Source organism: Triturus cristatus, chromosome 4_2 (assembly GCF_964204655.1).
Source record: "Triturus cristatus chromosome 4_2, aTriCri1.1, whole genome shotgun sequence".
NCBI classification, from domain to species: domain Eukaryota; kingdom Metazoa; phylum Chordata; class Amphibia; order Caudata; family Salamandridae; genus Triturus; species Triturus cristatus.
In genome coordinates, this window is record NC_140586.1 from 780,469,280 (window position 1) to 780,483,283 (window position 14,004).

Here is a 14,004-nt window from a genome sequence, read left to right on the forward strand (position 1 = left end):
TCTTCTAAACCATTGCCATGCAGTGCTGTCTGAATAACCTCCTAAGAATCCTTACATATCTGTAGGATGCTGCTATATTTACTGGCGGAGAACAACAGAGTCGTGTCCATCTTTGGCTGCAGCACGCATGCGTGAGGCACACATAAATGCCCCAAGATATTGGTGGACTGGTACCTGAAAGCATCCCTGAAAAATGTGTTCATAAGCCCCATCTTGCACTCAATAAGAGTAGTGAGTGAGTGACTGTGTCCAGGGACACATGAGGGAATGGCTCCACAAGAAAATCATATGGTTCCCTCAGAATTGTTTGTCAGTCTGGATTCCTGATGACCCGTTTGTCCATCCACCCTTAAGAGTAGCACTCTAACATGCCAAAAATCACCACCAATATGTGAGGTGCAGTGTTACACCAGGGATGAGCACCAGCATGCCATGGGTGTCCATATATACCAAGACTTGGTACCATTGTATCAGGGCCTATAATTTCCAATACAGAACCACCATGTCACAGATGCCCACGCATGCCATAAATGCCCATTTTTATGCCAGGGCCAGCGTTTTACCGGGTAGTTCCAGTGGGCTCACACACACACCAGCATGCACGGTGACTTATCACATGTATGGGGGTTGTGCGAGTGGTGTCACACATTCCTAGACAGTCATATATGTAAAACTCGGATAGCATAGGAGCCAGAAGGCATCCTTGCTTCAGGCCATTCTCATGTGCTGCATGAGGCATAAGGCCCCTGTATGCACCCAACAGGACCTTGCACTAAGTTGACATACAATTTAATACCATAAAACACTAAGGAATCTTAAGAATGGCTAACTTGGACCAGAGCATGCACCTGTGTATGCATTCCAAGACTGATGGAAAATCAGCAAGTCATTACTCAGCATTTCTTTTGCTGACCTCTACCCTGCTCTGGCCGCCCCTCCCTGCAGGTTCGTTTCTCGTGTTTCCTTCTTGGCTCACTCATCCCTTTGCTCTCAGCCCCGAATCACAATTCCCACCGCGTGGCAAACCATAAGTTACACGCAGGCTTAGTTTATGGCTTTGCTGGAAAATTCTGACCCTTGTGCAAACCCCAAAAGACACAGAATTACGAGCTGTGTGGACATTCTCATACGGGGCAAATAAATGTGTACGATTAAGTCTACTCCTCCTGTTAAGTTTGGACAGGCCAAACCTGCTGTGCTTTTATAGGGGCGGGGAGGCCCAGTAATTGTTGACAGTGGGATTTTGTTGCGGTAAACACCACAATCCATGTTGTTCTGTAACGGGTGAAAACTTGAATAGGTTCTGTTTGTCGCACCTGGGTAATTCCGAACCCCAGGCTGTCGTGTTTTATTGAGTGCGATCAAGTCCACCTCCCGGGGCACTTGTACTCCGCATCTAAGTGTAGGGCCTTCCACCAGGCTCTGCACTGTTAATCACTGTTTGACATAGCGCCTTCTAGTGGCTTCTGAGCGCTGACCTAAGCTGGAGTCCATTAGCTGCGATTTAAGGACCCCACTCTCTCTTAAGACAATGCTATTCCTCCCAGTGCTTAACTTGTAAAAAATGAAGTGCCAATGCCCTCCTCGGAAGGTCTCTGCAGCCTGCACCCCCCATTGCCCCCTGCCAGTGAGGCCACTGAATAACTAACATAACACCTAACCATCACACTCCTACAAGTGCGATAATTCAGACTATTTCAGGCACACATAGCTATAATGATGGCATGAGAGGCTGGTATTATTCTTTTTCAATGTGTATTGACTTAATAAACATGGTTGTTGTGCTCATCTCAAAATTAAAGAGACACTAAGACCATGTGGTGTAGTGTCACTAGAGGCAGTGCCAACAATTACGTGTTGGTGCTGAGCACCAGAAAGCACCGGCTCAAATTAGGCACTGATTCTACACCCAGAACAACACACACTGGGCAAGTCTAAAGGGCTGGGCATCGAAATACATCTCTTGGTAGGTTAATTTTGAGCTTTTATGAGGATCTGGAGCTGCAGTACAGAGACAACTTAAGACCCTCAGAGTGTCACAGTGGAAAGAGGTTTGGGGGTGCCCGAGTGCCTTAAATGGTAAGGTTCCCCTAGTAGAGTAATGGAAGAAGATGGGCCCTCCGTGCGGTATGTAATGAAGGGCCCCAGAGTTCCCCATATCTCAAGGATATTCATTGACCTTGGGCTGAGTGGGGCCCCTTAAAGGATTGTGCCCCCCCGGGATGGTTGCCCCCCTGCACTACTGGGGCTGCCCCTGCTTACTGTCTCTCATCCTTTTAGCTTTCTTCCTCGCCCTCTAACGTCCCCTCTTTCACCTCTCTTCGTCCTTGCCAACCTGCTCTTGTGTCTCTTCCATACTCCATCCTACACATCTGCTCTGTCCAGTATCTTTTCCCTGCTCAATCTCTTATTTCATGCCTACCTGTAGAACTGCTGGAATGTTACCCATTGCTTAATTTGAGATGGTGGTTTCTGGTGCTCGGCACTGGCACTTAATTGTCAACACTGGCACTTATGACAGTCTGCCATATGGTGGCACTGTTTGGCTAATTTGGGGCTGAGCATAACAACAGTTGTTTATTGATTCAATAGGCATCGGCAACAACTAACACCTGCCACGCAAGCCATTTGTACAGCTTTGGGGGCCTGGAATGGTCACTCCTGTAAAAGATGATTAGTAGTTTAGTTGGCACTGACTTTGGGGACGCCGGGTGCAAGCTGCAGTGGCCTCCTAATAAGGGTCCTGTGATTTTTTGATTTTTTTGTACAAATTAAGCACAGATGTGTTACCTATGTAACACAGAACTTAGAACAGGCGATTGGAATGTGTTCTTATGAAGATGGGGTTTAAAAAGAGAAACTGTAACAGTGAATCTGGAGGTAACTTTATGGAGAATAAACTTGGAAATCAACTACTTATTCATGGTGGATCTTTACATAACCGGCAACAAGTAGAGGTCTGTGCAGGGGACAGACATTGGAGTGCCTCCAACCCTAGATAAAAGATAGTAACTACCAACTCAACTATCTGGCACTCAAGTGAGGAACTAATAATTAGTGTGTACAGAAGAGAAGGTGAGGAGAGAGAATGCACACATAGATTGGACTTCTGTGTCCTGTGAGACGTAACTACAGTGCACAATATAAAGGAATGTGTCGGGACTGAAAGTGATGGACTGGATGAAGTATATTTGTGTCTTCTGCACGTTAATGGCATAAGTTTATGAGCTGGCCGGTGTGCAGCGCTAGTTCGATCACACTGCTTAAAGCTGCTGCAAGCAGATGCCATGTGAGCGTGTGACATGTAAAAGTCTGGATCTGAATCATAGCCTCCCATCAGAGCCGCATGCCAGTACGCGGATTTACGCCATTCGTTACCTCAGAACTATAGGAGCGTGCATGTGAGAACACGCATTGTTGTCGGCGAGCCTCATACGCGTGCACAGGAACATTCGGCACTCCAAAGTTTTAGTGCAGGCTTTGTGACGAAGTGCCATTGTATACCTCATCACAAAGAATGTTTGTGTTTGCTCACCATCATTGCAAGAGGTTTCCCACAGTCTGCATTCCATTGCTATGAAAGTCTTTAGAAGGCAATGGTGCCGTCTCTAGGATTCAACAGCCAGGAATGTACCTTACCAATCACTCTGGGGCAGATTTACAAGCCACTTTCGCCTCCTTGCGCGCACCATTGCATCACTTTTTTGACACAGCTGCGGCACAAACAATGTGGCCAATTTACAACGTTGTAGTAAGACTCCAGGAAGGTGTTTAGTAAGAGAAGTAGTTTATTGGAGTAAGCAGGTACATCCTTCCCTGACAAGACCTCTCTCTAACTGAATGCTTCACACAACAATCTAGAACAGTAACAAGCATCTACCAACAGTAACTATGGTAATGTCATGGTGATGACAAAGATACCACATCTCCCTCCTTTACAGAAATAACATAGCGAAATTTAAGATAGAATACAACGTATTGATACAAAGTCAAAATAATACATAGTGGTGTACATAGAAATTTAAATCAAATAAGGTAAGTATAGATCATAACAAGAAGAACAGGTTTTATGACTTATGAGCAACCCATTTCCCTTATTTCATTATGCATAATATATTTTTGGTACTTCAGTGGCATGACAATTGCTCTACCAGTATGTGTTTTCTTCTAATGTTACTTGAAATACCAGCCCCACCGTTGGATGATGCAATTTGGGATTGAATCACGGTACTTTTCATATTACTGACATTAGGACTAGCGACCTCATCCCACAACCAATTCATATCTGAAATGATTTTTTTAGAATCATTGATTTGGCCTGGAATACTACATTTTGAAAGTCTATTGTAATGCCAAATTTTACCATCACTTAACTTGACTGATTTGGGATAAGTGGTGATTACCTGCAAAGGTGTGGAGAATTTGCTTTGACCTTTCCTTACTTTGGTAGCCAATTTAACTTTAACCCAATCACCAACTGTTAGTGTATAGTCAGAAGTGTTATGAGTTTTATCAAAATTCATTTTGCATGTATCATGCATCTTCCTTAGATTGGCTCTAACCAATGCAGGTGACCAATTTCCATACGTCATCATGTCACACCATGCAACATTGTCTTTACAAAAGGGTTCTCTGCCACGTAATATTCTAAAGGGACTATATCCTGTACCAGTTAGTGTGATTCTATAGGCCCAAAGTGTGCTAAAAAGTTATTTGTTCCAACATTTACCTGCATTCAACGAAGCTTGTACACTTCCCATAATGACTCTGTTGAATCTCTCTTCAATGCCATTACCTGCAGGGTTGTACACTGGGGTTTTCTTCTCGCAAATTCCATTCCTTTCTAAGAAGTTTTTGAATTTGTTAGAAGAAAATTGTGGACCATTGTCACTCCGGATTATTTTTGGTATTCCTTTGCGTACAAATATGTTTTCCAAAAACGTAATAGTATGTTTAGTGTCACAAATTTCATTAATTTCAACCTCTGGCCATTTTGAATAGTCATCAATTACTACTAAGATATACTTATGACTACCATCATTCTCATCAATAGGACCCAACCAATCAATGCTTAGATTTTCCCATGGTCCATTAGGAAGTGATTTGCTGCCCAGAGTGGGTCTTAATAAGTCTTGGCAAATGGAGCAATCTCTAACAAATCTCTCAGAGTCTCGATCGATACCTGGCCACCAATAAGATAATTTCAATTTACTTTTTAGTTTAGAAATGCCGAGATGACCTTCATGATTCAATTCTAAAACTCTTGATCTCAAATTTAAAGGTACAATGATTCTATCACCCCTGCAAATATAACCTGAATCATCAATGGAAAGTTCACTTTGTATTTCCCAAAGGGCTCTTAAATCGCCTTGATTATTGTTTTTGATAGGCCAACCCTTGGTTATAAAATGTGTATTTTTTTTAAAAAATTCATCTTGTGAATATTCAGTATCCCATTCTACCTTAGAAATGGCCATATTTTCATAATATACTGCTGCCACATTGAAGTCATCCCAATCATTTTGTTCAAAACTATCATAAAGTAATGGCGATCTGCTCAGATAAGCCGCTACCTGATTCCTCTTGCCTGGTAAATATTCTACATTGTAATTAAAGTCAAGAAGTTTCAAGCTAATTTTTGCTATTCTGGGTGTAGTCTTGAAGATGCCTTCAGAAGTTAGTACTTTAAGCAAGGGTTTGTGATCTGTGCGAACTACAATACTGGAACCCCATACGAATTGTCTAAATTTTTCCATTGCCCATATTGTGGCTAACGTTTCTTTTTCTTTAACGGAGTATTTTTCCTCAGATGGTGAAAGGTAACAAGAAGCAAATGAAATAGTTATTTCCTCACCATTGTCATCAATTTGAGATAGAATTGCTCCTAACCCTTTACCACTAGCGTCAGTTGTGATTATAGTTGGCGCCAAATTATCAAAAGCTTGGAGGGGTAAGGCAGAGTACAGATCATTTTTTATTTTCATGAAGTCATTTTCTAAGTCACTATTCCAAGCAAACTCGTGCTTTATTTTCAATAGCTGCCTGAAGTTGTAAGTCTTGGTGGCAAAATTTCTTACAAACTTCGAGTAAAATTCTGCCATCCCTAAAAATGATCTTAAATCATATTTGGACTTAGGAGATGGAGCTCCATTGATTGCTTCAATAAGACTTTTCTTTGGAGATATACCATCCCCACCAACTTCATGTCCTAAATAAGTGACAGACCTCATCCTGAACTTACACTTTTTAATTTCTGCAGTCAAACCTTTCTCTATTAATTTCGACAGTACAGTGTTAAGTCTTTCATCATGCTCATTTCTGTCTCGACCCATTATCAAAATGTCAACTTGAAAATATATGACACTTTTTAACCCCTTAAATAGTTTGTGCATTAGCCTTTGAAACACGGCCTCCAGCAGAAGCCAGCCCAAAAGGCATATGCACAAAACGATAATATCCAAAATGAGTTATAAAAGCAGTTAAGCTTCTGCTGCTGTCGTGCAACTGGATCTGGTGATACGCTGAGGTTAAGTCTATTGTAGAAAACCATTTTATGTTTTTTGACTGAGCTAATAATTCATCGATTCTGGGCAATGGAAATTTGTCAACTACAATGTTTTTATTGAGATCTCTCAGATCAATGCATAGGCGCAAACGACCGTCGGGTTTGCGCGCAACGACCAAGGGAGCAATCCATTCTGCGCATTCCACTGGTTCAATTATTCCTTTCTTTTCTAATTGGTCTAGTTCTTTAATTACACTATCTCTTATGCTAATAGGAATGTTCATGGCTTTGTGAGCAACCGGTATTGCATCATCCTTGAGGACTATTTTGTGGACAAACCCTTCTAATTCACCAGAAAATACATTGGGGAATTGTTTTATCATGTCATCTACCATTTTCTTATCAGGCTCATCCAATAATAAGAATTGATCTTGAGTATTGGGGTTAAGTATAATGCCAAGTTCTCCTTGATCAATCCAGCCTAGAACGGATGGACCCTTTTCGGCAACGTATAATTTTCCTGTAGTACACCTGTCTTTAAATCTGAAAACTAGTTCTACAAAACCTACCATTGGAGTTTTTTCACCCGTATACGTTACTGGTTGTATATCAGGAGGTTTTAAGTCTTGAGCAATTACTTTTTCAAATGTATCTTCCCATACTGCTCTTTGTATGATGGTATAGGGTGAACCAGAATCTGGAACAATTTGTAAGTCTATGCCACCAATATTTATTTTGCAAAACGGTTTCTTTTTCTTTGTTGAACCTACATTCATAATCATATTTTCATTTCGACCATAATCTTCAATGCAGAGAATTTCATCATCACTCGAACCAACATTCCCATCAGTTTCTTCATTTTTGCTATCGTTAATACAACTTACAATTCTCTTATTGTTTTTGTTGATTCTTCTTCTGCAAGCTTTGGTGAAATGACCAATTACTCCACAATAACTGCATTTAGATTTTAAGGCAGGATACCACTTGTCTCTAGCAGTGTGACCCTTATACCCACATCTATAACAGGTTGGTCTTGTGTCTTCATAATCACTCTTGTTGTGATTGTTAATTTTTTTATTTGTGCCTCTATAACTATTTTTTTCTACACTTTTACTACTAGTTTTAGTGGTGGAAATTTTGCTTACAATACTATTGTCATCACTTTTCTTTAAAGCCATTTGTGCACACCTTTTTGACATTTCACCTTTTTTAACAATAGCAATTATTTCATTTAAAGGTGAATCCCCGCAGACCCATACTTTTTCTTGTATAGCACTGTTGTTCGAATGCATTACTAACTGATCTCTAATGAAACTGTCATGTAAATTTTCAAATTGGCAGTTAATGGAAAGTTTCTTCAATGCAGATACATAATCTTCCACAGATTCATTTTGTTGTTGTTTGCGTTGAAAAAACTCATACCTATTAATTCCAACACATACTGTGGTTTGATAATAAGCATCGAGATCATGTAAAGCATCTATGAATACATTAGAGTTTTCACTTGGTCTAGTTTTTTTTTCCATTTGATAATAAATCCTAGAGCCTTCAGGTCCTAAACTGTGTAGAAGCATTTTCTTCTTTCTAGAAGGAGTAAATTCATCTTCATTTTCTTCTTCTAATGCTGAAATGTAATTTAGAAAGTAATCTTTCAAATCTAACCATTTTAATGCAGGTTCACCTGGGCGAGTTAGAAATGGAACTGGTAACCCAAGTCCGCATCCATGACTTGCAATTCTTATGCGCAAAAGTGGATATTATGAAAGAAGTCTGAATATAAATACACCCTTTCTACAACTTCTAATTTTTTGAATTGCCTAAGTACACATCAATGTTATAATAGTGATAATAATTAGTGACATGTATACAATCAGCTTGAGTATGCATTATAGTATTCTATTCACATTGAGAATGAAGTGCAACTTCCAAACAAAGGGGTGCAAGTCACTGTAAATATACTCTTGATGTGTAAAACACAGAATATTAAAATTGTTTCCACGTTCTGGTGAACGTTTTACCTGAATTACGACATGCTGTTCATTGAGAGGATAATAAGTCATTTTCAAATGAAGGTGTGCATATCACCGTGAGCATAGTCTTAATGTTTTTTTTTTTAAAACGTTGAAAAATCAAAGTTAATGCTGCGTTAAGTCGAGCGTTCAGCTTCCGATGGTTGTTGTGAGGAGAATTGTTGACAATAGTTGCAATATACTTGTTCTTTATGCTCGTTTCATTGCAATGTTGGAGTTTCAAAATGGCGGCTTCGTAAGATCACGTTGCGTGACCTTACGTGATGACGCAATGGCGTGCAGACGTTTGTTCCCCGCGTCGGCACTTGTCCGTGAATGTTCTCTTACGCTCACCGTCTCCGTGTTCTTCTTCCACACAAACTGGAATGGAAGAAGTCGACTGCGAGCTGAAACGTCTTCACTGGAATGCCGTCGCTTCAAAAGATGCTGCTGCGGTGTTAACTGTAGATTATCACTGGTAAGCACGATTGAGTTTTTTTGTGGAATTCTGTCTGTAACCACACATAAGTTGACTCACGATTTTGCTGAAACACTCCCACGGTGAACATGTACGATTTCCGACGTTGCAAATCTTCTTAAATTACGACCTCAAATTAGATCCAAGAATTTAGGGTTGACCTGGTCTGAATTTAAATGGCAGCAATGATTTTTCCCTGGTTCAGCGGTTCTTCTCTGCTTACTCCTCCAAATCGATCCGCTCATGTAGAGTAAGAATTTTCTCTTTTCATTCTCAACTTGATTTTCCTTCCGCAAATTTTGATGAATATGTGCAGAATAAAATCTGAAGAAAACAATCCTTTTATAAGAGTCTCTGAAATGGATTCTCATCCGATCCTCGGTCGCCAATTTTTAGTAAGACTCCAGGAAGGTGTTTAGTAAGAGAAGTAGTTTCTTGGAGTAAGCAGGTACATCCTTCCCTGACAAGACCTCTCTCTACCTGAATGCTTCACACAACAATCTAGAACAGTAGCAAGCATCTACCAACAGTAATTATGGTAATGTCATGGTGATGACAAAGATACCACAAACGTTACTGTAAGAAGTTGGCCTGGCATATGCTGGTCACTATTTATAGTGGCCACCTTGCACCAGTCCAATTCGACTCTTATGGTAGATAGGTTTAAGACAACCTTTTAAAGAAAGCTATCCTAGTGGTATCTGTGGAGAGCAGCCTTCGGGCTAAGTCTCAGAGGAATGTAAAGCAGCTTGTTTTACTTTATAATCTCTTGAATTACCAAATGAAAGGACACCACACAGGTATATATATCAAATATATATGTATTTATTACTAGACACACTCTACTAATCTCTTTATGAGATTAGAAGTCAGGAACACATTCAAATATCAACGTTTCACAATAAGTTAAGCACAAATATGGCTGGGGTCCTAAGGGCGTACCAGACCATATACTAAAAAAGAGGTTTAGGAAAGTTGACTTGCAGAGGGACAAGGCCTAGGGCCTGTAGAATCGCTGGGGCTTCACTAATCCACCCAAGGCAGGTAAGTAAAAGACCCACGGGAGACGCGTGCAGTGTGAGAACACAGCCACGGGTTCCCTATTGATATCAATGCAGCAAGTCGCAGTTGGATTTTTAAAGTTTTAGGGTACTTCCAGGAAGTCTACAAGCAAGCCACTTACAAGGTAAGTAATTCGAGGGCCAACACACACTAGGGCACTGGAGTGCATGAGTTACCTCACCCAGGGAAGCCGGGTGCATAGGTGTCTTTTGGTGTCGGGTCGCTGTTTTCTATGGAAGCCAAAGAAGATTTGCTGCTTGCGAAGACTGGAGAAGTGCCCGGTGGAATCCAAGGCTGGATTCAAGATGAAGAAGACCTGAAAGCAGAAGGGACAGTGTTCACAGCCACTTGCCAGTGACCCGGAGCCAGGAAGATGGATGCCCACGGAAGTCGGGTGATTTCTGGTGAGCAAGGGTGTTTTGACTCTTCTCCCATGAGGTCCAGGAGGCATTGACGATGACCAGCCACTGGATTCAGAGTATCCCACAACTTCTGCATCCTACTGAGGTGTCAGCAACCGGATTGGAGCCAACAAGCCTTGGCAACAGCAAGTCTTGTGGAAATGGAATAAAGTCAGTGGTGCAAACCAGCAAGAACTGAGGGACTCACCCAGCAAAGGTGAATGAGGGCAGGCCTGGAGCAACCAGGGGAGTCCTTTTGTTTGATCAGAAAGTCTTCAGGGGACCCACAAGCCAATGGGCAAGGGATTGTGAAGACGCCTCATGAGGAAATGCTTTACAGGAGCCCACGGTCACTCAGGATGGGGTAGGCCTCTGATTTTCGGTGCACTACCTGTTGGAGGCTTAGGCCACAAATGGTCCAATGCACAAGTTCATAGAACGTCGTGAAGGGGTTGCATTTGACAATAGTGCATGCTACTCCGGTATTGCTGTTCCTTGTCACTCGTGGGGTCCACTCGCCTCAGCTCTGCTGTAGACTCACAATGGCCGTTGGGGAGTCAGGAAATCTACTTCTGGGGCTGCAGGGACTTCGAACTCTGGCGGGAGTGGGAAAGTTTGCGACTGTTGATTAGAGGTTTTGGTGCCTGCCAAGCAGGGGAGTCACTCCTTGACTCCAAGGGAGATTCTTCCATCTTCCAAAGATAGTGGAACGTCGAAGGGCCAGGATTCTTCTTGTAAAGCATCATCCAGGGTTATCTAGTTTGCAATGGCAAGGGTTCCCTATCTTATACTAAAAGAAAGGGAGGGACCAGCTTTATGACCACTCCTCTGGGAGGGTCAGGGTAGGGGTGGTTACACCCACTTCCCTTTGTCCAGTTTCATGCCAGAGCAGGGACAGGTAGCCCCTGAACCGGTTTGAGCTGGCATATGCACAGAGGAGCCTACTGCTCCCCCAGTGCAGGACTTCAAAGCACTCTAGGAGTGCACCCACCCAGCCCCAATACACTAAATCCTGTCTGGAAGGTGGTGACACCTCCCTGTGACAGGATGCCTATTGTTGGGCCTCCTCCACTGTGAGTTTAAGTCAGCAGCAGGAGGGCAGCCCAGTGTCTGTGCTGGTGGAATCCATTTTGTGATGCCAGGGCTCCTTCAGATTTCTACCGTGTTTCCACAGTGGGTACATGTCGTCCCCTCTAGAAGGGTGGGATAGTACTCCAACACCAGTTACTGGTGTGGGGGTATGATTCCAAGTTGTTTGACACCAAACACGACATGTTTTGATGCAGTTGTTCCAAAGTTAGCATTTACCGTTGGGTTATAATGCACTTAAGAGTATATGGTTTAACCGCATCCACAATCAGCCACAGAGAATAGACTCTGCCAGCTGCAGAGGGGTCCTGCTCATGCAGAGGCACCCCCTCACATTGTAACCCCAGCACCCTGCCCTCAGGATTGATAGGGCCTGTCTTAGGGGTGACTGATAGGTTTATATGTGTGTGTATGGTGAGATATAGGAACCTATACCTCAGTGAGGTGTGCTAACACTACCTCACCCAGGCTGCAGTAGCAGGCCTGTGGTGTCAGATTTAGTCTGCTTCCCAGGAGTGGCATAATACATGATTCAGCCCCTGGTAGGCCTGTGAAGTACCTATGCCCTTGGTACCTAGGGTACCATATACTAGGGGCTCATAAGGTACCACAGTATCCAATCACTAGTGCATCTAATATGCACTCTAAGTTGTTTAGAGAGAACAGAGAGACTGGGGCCCTGATTAGCAGGGACCCAGCCAGACTATAGCCAGAAACCAGTGTTAACATCAGAAAAAAAGTGGGGGCAACATAAGTGCAGATCCTACTCACCTACAGTGACGCATGTAGGGAGATGCATCACGTTGTAAAGCCCTGCGTCACATTATAACTGTGTCAGGTAAAATGTATGCAGGGTGGGCGTTCCCATGCAAAGAGCCATGTAGAACTGATGCAGTGAAATTTACACTCTACGCCCTCACTGCGTCAAAATCCCTACGCCTGCTCAGACCAAGCGTTAGGAATGACCTAGGGCTTTTTGAATGGGACTCACCTATCTGTTGTGGCGCATTCCTGGACTTTTGTCACTTTTATGAGCAACTCCATCATTGCGTCACTTTTGGGCCAACAGATGCTTAAGATTTCTGACGCATCTGCTAATCCTTGCGCCATGGAGCACTGTATTGTAAATAGAGTTCATCCATGGTGAAGCAAAGATATTTGGCGCTGGGCAAGGAAACTGTCCCTGTAAATCTGCCCCTGAGTACTCAATGGTGGGGAGCAGGGAGAGTGTCTCTATATTAAGCTCAGACATTTGAGGAAAGCACCTTGGCAAAGCACACCATTTTGGAAAAGGGAATTTATGCAAAATAAACATCCAAAATAAGAATCTATCACGCCTATGCGTGTTTTGGTTCATTATGTTCATTTGTTTTGGTAATTAGTTATTTTGGTCAGTTATGTTAGTTTTTTATGTTCGCTAACCTTTTATATTTCCTTGACAGGTTGGGACTATACAAACGTTTTGTTTATTTGTATGATTATTTGTTGGGATGACTGGTCAAGGTTTAGCTCCAACATCAACGTTTCTTGCTACTCCTGGTGAACCGTCGATACCATGGAAACAGTGGAAAAAGTTGTTTGTCACTTAAATGTTGGCAATTGATGCCTACAAATATGGTCCGGTAAGAAGACAAGCAATTTTAATCCACCAACTTGGTATCAATGGACGAGGTTGTATGAAGACCTCCCGGACATCTCTTTTGGGATGGGAGATGGACAACCCAACAATGTTTACGAAATGTCCTTACAAATGTTAGCTGTGCGTTTCATAGCAAAAGTGAACATTGTATAGGAGCATCATAGGTTTTTTCCCCGAGTGCAAAGGTCAGATGAAGATTCTGCATTTTATGTGACAGCATTAAGGGGTCTGTCTTTAACATGCCAGTTTGAAAACTTCATACAGGACCAAATTTTAAGATGCACAAATAATCAAAGAATTAAGGAGAAACTGTTGATCAAGGATCCCACGCTTGAAGAGGCAATGCAAATTTCCGAGGGATTAGAGTACACATAAGTGGATAAAGGAAATGGATAAGAACAGCTTGAGCGAGTTAGTAAAAGAGCATTCATCCAAAGTGTGGGCAGAGGCATAGCAAGGGGAGTTTTGGGGGTGGCGATTCTCCCCCCCTGCTCTTACGCAGGGCACCATAGCATGGATTGACAGCCCCCCCCTTTACCTGCAGTCTGTAATGCGGCAAAGCAGGGATAGCCAGCACCCCCACCACCCCCACCCCGCTCTTACCTGCAGCCCACGGGGCGGCAAAAGCAGGGCGGCCACAGGTATTTCTACGCCATTGAGTCTAGGAAGTGTGTATGTCAATAGATTAAATTGTTTCTTTACTCTACTGTCTCTCTCATATCCACCTCTTTTCTCAACTTTCTCTTTCTTACTTACCAGGATTTCTATAGCTTGCTTCTCTCTCTCTCTTTGTCTCTCTCTATTTGTGCTCACCTTTTCTC

The 14,004-nt window shown here is 42.5% G+C and overlaps 1 protein-coding gene across 1 annotated transcript in view; it reads right to left on the reverse strand.

The window, feature by feature from the left end:
* LOC146835036 (cytochrome P450 4B1-like) overlaps positions 1-14,004 on the reverse strand; it is a 281,992-nt gene that overhangs the window by 251,670 nt on the left and 16,318 nt on the right. The gene's annotated exons all lie outside the window — the stretch shown is intronic.